The sequence below is a fragment of the Pseudorasbora parva genome, chromosome 7 (genome assembly GCF_024679245.1).
Source record: "Pseudorasbora parva isolate DD20220531a chromosome 7, ASM2467924v1, whole genome shotgun sequence".
Classification (NCBI taxonomy): Eukaryota; Metazoa; Chordata; class Actinopteri; order Cypriniformes; family Gobionidae; genus Pseudorasbora; species Pseudorasbora parva.
The window spans coordinates 47831237-47838952 of record NC_090178.1 but is presented as its reverse complement, the minus strand read 5'-3'; the positions used below and the strand labels follow the sequence as shown (position 1 = coordinate 47838952).

At 44.3% G+C, this 7716-nt stretch overlaps 1 long non-coding RNA gene across 1 annotated transcript; it reads right to left on the bottom strand.

Moving 5' to 3' along the window:
- Nucleotides 1-5634: 5634 nt before the first annotated feature.
- Nucleotides 5635-7152, bottom strand: LOC137083899 (uncharacterized). Its single transcript, XR_010906656.1, has 3 exons — nt 7038-7152; nt 6308-6463; nt 5635-6221 (listed from the first exon to the last, which is right to left on the bottom strand). It is a non-coding gene; the product is annotated as an uncharacterized lncRNA (long non-coding RNA).
- Nucleotides 7153-7716: the final 564 nt, after the last annotated feature.

Here is a 7716-nt window from a genome sequence, read left to right as displayed (position 1 = left end):
GAGCCAGTCGTCGATGTAATTCAGCACACGGATGCCCTGCAGCCTCATAGGGGCCAGAGCTGCATCCATGCACTTCGTGAAGGTGCGAGGGGAAAGAGCTAGACCGAAAGGAAGCACCCGATATTGGTACGCTTCGCCCCCGAAAGCGAACCTCAGGAACTTCCTGTGGGCAGGAAGGATGGAGACATGAAAGTATGCGTCCTTTAGATCTATCGTGACGAACCAGTCCTCGAACTGGATCAGATTCACGATCATTTGAATTGTGAGCATCTTGAACCTGAATCTCCTCAGAGACCGATTCAAGTACCTCAGATCTAATATTGGACGTAAGCCTCCACCCTTTTTGGGAACAATGAAATAACGGCTGTAAAAGCCCGACTCCCTGTCTGGCGGAGGGATCTTTTCTATCGCCCCCTTGACCAGCAGAGACTGTACTTCTTGTTCCATAACCTGCCTCTGGGCCGGGGGGACCACAGTCCAGACCACCCCGCTGAACTTCGGTGGTGGAACTCTGAACTGCAATCTGTACCCCCTTCCCACTGTACTCAGGACCCAAGCAGAAATATTCGGGAGGCACATCCATGCGCCGATATATTCTACTAGGGGAACCAGCCTCTCGAGGCTGGTCTCTGGTACCCACCGAACCCCCTGCCCGACCCCCTGAAGCGGCCACCCGGCAGAGCTTAGTCGGGGAGGATTTTCGGTGTGCGCACGCATTCGCTGCCCCGCCGCAGGTCGATTTCGAGGCGGCTGGGACAGCGCACGTACGCGGGAAAACGATGAGGCCCGAAGCGTTGTTAACGGCGGGAACACAACATCGATTTCCCCAGAGCTGCGGGCTCGGAACGACCTCGGTCGTCCGCCCCCGGGAGGGCCAGCTCTGAGCGATCCCGCCGCAGCTAGGACCGCTTGCCAGAAGCCTTCTTCGCCTGAAGGACTTCCCTCAAGTCGCCCTTCGGCTTAGAAGACTTCTGGCGAGAACGTCGCCTCCTTTGCCAGGCTCCCTCGGGAGGGGCGCGGGAAGCGACGCTCTCTTTTTGCGCCTGTCTGTGGGCGCTGGTGGAGGGCCGGGACTGGCCACCAGAGACCTCCCTGCTGGCTACAGGAGGCCCCTGGCGGCGAGGGAGATACTGCCGGAAAGCCGCCGACTGTTTCCTCACCTCCTGGAATCTCTCGACAACGCTATTGACTGCATCGCCGAAGAGACCCACAGGAGCTATCGGGGAATCCAGAAGGAAGGATTTCTCCTTCTCCTTCATCCCCGACAGGTTTAACCAAAGGTGCCTCTCCACGCACACCATGCCAGCCATAGAGCGGCCGATAGCACGGGCCGTCTCTTTGGTGACGCGGAGAGACAAGTCGGTAGCTTTCCGCAGCTCTGTAATATCGTCCGGAGACGGACCCTCTCCCTCATCGAGCTCTTTGAGGAGCTCAGCTTGGTATGCCTGCAGTACCGCCATGGTGTGCAGGCAACTACCAGCTCTACCGGCCGCTCGATAAGCCCTGCCCACCAGGGACGACGTGTCCCTGCATGGCTTGGTGGGCAGGACAGGGGCTTTCAGGGACGCTGCTGCCTCGGGAGACAGATAGCTCGCTAGTGCCTCCTCGACGCGAGGCAGCATCCCATAACCAGCCTCAGCCGCACCCACGACACACCCGAAGTCAAGAACTGGGGGTGTCGATAGGCGCGATGAGTATGGTTTTCCCCATGATTTGCACAACTCATTGTGCAAATCCGGGAAAAACGGCAAGCCCCTGCGTGGCGGCTGAGCACGCTTTTTGAAGAAGCGTCCATCCAACCTGCTCACAGGCTGGACTTCCACCTCTTCCTGTGGCCAGTCGATACTGAGTTTGAGTTACCAGCTCTTCTTGAGCGGGAGAGTGAAGAGGTGAATTCACCTGCACTCCGCCCGCCTCCAGGCTGAACTGATCTGATCCCTCGGAATCAGACAGCATCAGCACTGGGTTATCGACCTCGTGGGAAGAAGCCGCAGCGCGGGCTTCCTCACGAGGCGGAAGAGCGTCTGAATCATCGGACGAGGATTGGGAAGATGCCTCAGCATGCCCGCCTCCCGTCGCGAGATCCAGTTGTGAGCCCCAGGATCTACGCCGCCGCGCTGCCTCAACAGACGCGGGACCAGACCCACGGGGCTCGCGAGCCTGACCGCCTTCGGTGAAGACGGCCAGCCGTGAGCGCAGCACCCGGAGCGGCAGCCTCTCACACTCGCTGCAGGCGGCACCCTCAAGCGCCGCCTGAGCGTGCTGCGCTCCGAGACACTGCACACACAGCTGGTGTGTTTCCGAGCCCGTAATGAAGCGCGGGCACGGATGAACACACCTTCTAAACTGCTCGCTTGCCATGCTTTCTCAGAGAGGGACTGATATTAGACAGACAACAGTAAATAGACAAACAATATTCACACAGAGCGCCTCGCTGAAGAGCAAAGACTGTCTGTTGTTTGGGGCGGCGCCTTCTTATAGCTTCCGCGTACGCCGTCGCCGGTTACGTCACGACATTGCACCAATCGGATTGGTGGCTGATTTCATTCATACTTCAGAGCCGTCACGCTGGGGGCGTTCCCAGAGTGTCGTCACTCGACGACGCAGTGTTGAGTTCCCTCGATATAGGGAACTTTCAAGTTTCAAAAAAAGCTGAAGCTAGAAACATCATTTTGTAAACTTTTGATTGTACACATTTTATTGAATATTAGGCCCAATAAAACCAAAGCTGTAACAATCCCCACGATTGCAAAAAAGGTGATTAATTTGATGATGATGATGAGATTAGTATTTTCTGAAGCACAAAATATGCACATATATGCATTAATGAATATAAGCACTGACACCAAGCAGAACATTACGTTTTTATATACGTTGCTGCTGCTGCATCCTAATGTCTCCATCTGCTAATTCTCATCCTGGAACCAGGGATCCCTTCTACCAACAGTATTGATCATCTGCTGCTGAATAACAAACACTAAGTTTTTCTTTAATGCTATTCACAACCTGTTAAATATCTGTCTCTGTTATATATTGATGTACACTTACTCCATTATGAAACTAGTATTCATTTTCTTTACAGACTGCCTCTATATTTGACTGTGTAATACAATTAGATTTGAACTGTCTTGTGTTTTCTGGATTGCTTCTGCTTTGTTGATTGTAGACATTTAGGTTTACAGCATTCAAAATGAAGGTTGTGGCAATGTCACTAAAACTCTCAATATAGAAAATCAGCCTCAATCTCTGATGAAACAAATCATTTTGCCACACATAAAAGTCAAGTTTAGTTCATTAAACTGCAGACAGCTCTGGCTACTGATCATCAGCCCTCTTTTTCAGCAGAAAACTTTAACTAAATCATTGCAGCAATTGCTATGAGTATATCTCACCTTTAACAGCGAGTCTAGGCAACCATATGTCAGCATCTATTACACATTCTGAAGAAGTAGTTGATCATGGTTGGTTAGTTTTTCCAAAGAAACATAATGAATCTGATTACCGTAAATATTTCTGCTATGATGTTCAATTTATTTGCTTCTGCCTTCAGCATTTCCAATGAATAAATCAGAAAGAGAAATGCCGTAAATAAAACAATCTCACAATTAGTTTGAGAGCCAACTCAATTTGACGTTTTTTGGTACCCTGGCACAGAGGAGGAGGCAGGGGAGCAATTCATCTGTTTTACATCAAGTGAAAAAAATCAAAAGCCAAGTAAGATCCCTGCTCCATCTTGTAGATCTGATTATTAGCTGACTCTTGGCCTTCCTTTGTTGGCCTATCACAATTCTCAGGTTGACTGGTCCTTTGGCAGATTCTTCAAATGGGATCCAAATCTCAGCCAACCTGCTTTCCCACCTAACGCCTGTTGCCAAAAGCAATGCGAAGTCACGCCACCAGAGACTTAGGCCTCCACTCCAGCCTGGGAAAGATCTTGCTACCCTGTTCTCCCTCTGTTACTTGAGCTAGTTTCTCACTTCAATAAACTCCAACCGCCCCCGTCTATGTACACAACAACTTATAATAATTCCTTTCTCAACCCTGTGGGTTCCTGCCTGTCAGACATCATTCCGCTCCTTGCATTATCAGCCTTCCCTATACAAAGCTTCTGCATTAGGAGATGTTTTCAGTATCTGACAGACCTAGGGAAGGCTGCTTTTGTATCCTTGGGAAATCCAATGTCCTGATCTAATCTTCAAATTAAATTGCAGGCAATTTGAGGAAACATTAGGAGCTGCTTCTGAGAGGAGGTATACTTTGAGGTACATCATTGTGGTTCATTCTACTTTTTAGCTGGTTTTGTACACTATTTCCCCCCAGTATTTTAAGACTATTGGGAACATCCCTGTGTAAACTTTCCTCAAATTCTTGGAAACAATTATCTTCAATGTCAAATTGTATAACAACACAAAATCAGTTTTTAAGAGATAATGGCACAGGCATCAAATGGTAAGGTTCCATCACATCCAACATTTACAAAACCTAACAAAATCACTTTGTTAATTTCGATTAATTTAATCTCTTGTAATTTGCATACTAGGTAAATGTGCGTTCTCTTCAGCAAAATATGAAGTATAGCTCTCAAAGAAGTGACTTTCAATCCAAGCAGCTTTCTGTTTGTTAATACAGCAAATCGTGTGACCAATTTGAGCAAGCAAAATCTACAAGGGGAAATCTTTTGCCCTCAAGCTAAATTCTAGATTGTGTGTATTCCTATTGAAATGACTCGATTTTGGCAGAACAATTTCACAGCACCTTTACTCTAGATAAAATCAATTTGTTTCACTTTAGTTTGATAGTCCCTTTAACCCATTCTATTGACTATAAATCATGTTGCACCTACATGTCAATAACTTTCATTAAATTTTTAGTAGATTATTAGTAGACTGGTAGGGTAAGGGTTATAATAAGTTGACATCTAGTTGTAAAGTTATTTATAGAAAGAAATGTCTTTTGAAGGACCATCACAATCAAGTGTTAGATTTTAACGATCGTTAAAAGTAATATCTAATGTCCTGCTTAACAAGACACATCATTTTTATGTGTTGCCTTACATTGCCTGTGAAGTTGGATTTTCTTCCTTTTCTTCTGTGGATTTCCTGGCAGGTTGCCAACTAATTTAGATTTCAAATTAATGATTTTTTTTTTGTTTCTTTCATTTTAACACAAAAATGTTATTGTGGCCATGTTTTCACTTTTCTTTTCTTTAAAAAAAAATGGGTGGGGAAAGAGTTCGTTCTTTCATTTCATTTGGTACATTTAATTAAAACTGATATCAAGCAGCTGATAGACAACACACAGAACATGAATGCTTTAATATTATTAGAGAAAGTTATTCTCAGATCGGTATACAGTTCAGTAATCTCCACGATCAGATTAGGATTTATGAGTAATTTACTGGAAGCGGTATTTCACAAGAGCACATGCCCCAGTAAAAAAAGGGTCTAATAACACCCCTAAATTCAAGTTTAAATGGCGTCCAACTTGTTTTGTGATCCAGTCCACTAACCACATTTGCAGATAGTCAGAAAAGCATGTTTGGATATGTTTATTGTAATTTCTTGAAATACACTGCAAAATATTTAATGGTCTCACAGCAGAAAGTGGGCCACTAGACACTACACATAATTATAAGACATAGGAATTTACACACTAGACAAACAGGCTACTGCACTTTCAATATATGACTGCAAAGGACACAAAGACATTAAACTCAGGACCTGAAACTAAGGTAAGGAGAATGGTCCTCCCCAGCCATTGTCCTTTTTTTTATATATATTTTTTAACACCACACAGCTACTTTACAAAGTGAGAGACAAGGTACATACATATACACAGTTTGGGGGAGAGAAAAATAAAATAATAAAAATAAATGAATTAATAACAAAAAAAAAATAGGACCATTGTCCTTTACGGAGCTGCTGGATGAAATTGGGATGGTTTAGCGTTTGCCCATATGATTATATCTGGCTCTGGGTGGACTTCATGGCTCGGATGCACTTGGATGTAGATGTGTATGATATATTTAGTAGAAAAGATATTAACTGCATCAGGCAGAGAGGGATCAGCATCAGGGATGTGAGATCTTTAATTCATTGCCACATGTGTTGAGTGTTATTGGTGTCTAGGTGGACATTGGATGTTTTTATGCCAGCGGTCAGGTTGTTTCTAGTTTTCCTCAATGCTGCTACATCAGTTGACATGAACAAAGCTTCACATGTCTTGAAAACAAACATACAAAAAACAATTGCAAACAAAATCGGAATAGTTTTATTAAAGTGATTCTTGACAAAGATTTTAGACATACCAAGATGGTGCATCATTGAGCCTTGGCTATACCGTTCTCATGCAGCGTGTTGAAACTCTGACTAAACATCAAGTTAAACCGTTGCCAATGAAGATAGAGTCATGGTAAGCTTACTCATTTACTGTCACAATTCTTCATAAGACGTAACGGTGAAAACTGTAATAAAACAATACAGCAATAGTAAGTGTTCATTTCTTGACTAACATTACATTGAATGACTAACATGTCAACCCGATCACACATAAATGCGTATAAATAGTACGAGTGTGCAATGTCGTGGAATGTATACGCCAAAACTCATTTTGGCGTGCATATGATACGCTGTTTTTCGCGTGCATATGATACGCTCTTTATGGCGTATATATGACACGCGCTTGGGTAGGTTTAGGGTAGTGGGGCGTATATATGACACGCGCTTGGGTAGGTTTAGGGTGGGGGGTGGGGGGTTCGTATGTATAATACGCCATAAAATGCATATTATATGCACGCGAAAAACAGCGTGCCATAGACACGCCAAAATGAGTTTTGGCGTATACATTCCACGACATTGCACACTCGTACTATTTATACGCATTTTTGTGAGAATACCCAGAACATGTATACACTGCTGTTCCCAGTTATAATAGCTATTAGCATTGCTATACTCAATAGTTAACAAACTTATCAAATATCATCATTTTAACAAAATACTCATCAATATACAATCTTTATAAGTTATAAGTTAACTTGCAGCATTGCCTCTATGGTTCTTTGCAGCGGATGCCAATGGATTGGTAATGAGAGCACACCATGTCATTATAATGTTTTCATAAAGGAAGGGCTAACAGGAAGGGACTTAACAGGACGTGACATCATCACATGACAAGAATAATACAAAGTTTTTATAAACGATGTTGTTTAAATAAAAAGTAATTATTAACTTCTCATGTTTTGCCCAAAGGTATACATCAACAAATATTTAGAAGATATTTGAAAATTTAAATCCTACAAGGACAACACATTGGCCGCCCATGACCCTGTGGCCGGTTCTCCACTGGTCCTTCCTTGGAGCACTTTTGATAGATACTGACCACTGCAGACCGGGGACAGCCCACAAGAGCTGCAGTTTTGGAGATGCTCTGACCCAGTCGTCTAGCCGTCACAATCTGGCCAAACTCGCTCAAATCCTCACGCTTGCCCATTTCTCCTGCTCCTAACACATCAACTTTGAGGACAAAATGTTCACTTGCTGCCTAATATATCCCACCCACTAACAGGTGATGAAGAGATCATCAGTGTTGTTCCCTTCACCTGTCAGTGGTCATAATGTTTTTGCCTAATCAGTGTTTCAAGGAACAGGGTGCCTTAAAATGATTGAAAATGAGACAAAACAAGTTTTAAAATAAGCTTAACTGGAAGAAGAAAATAAA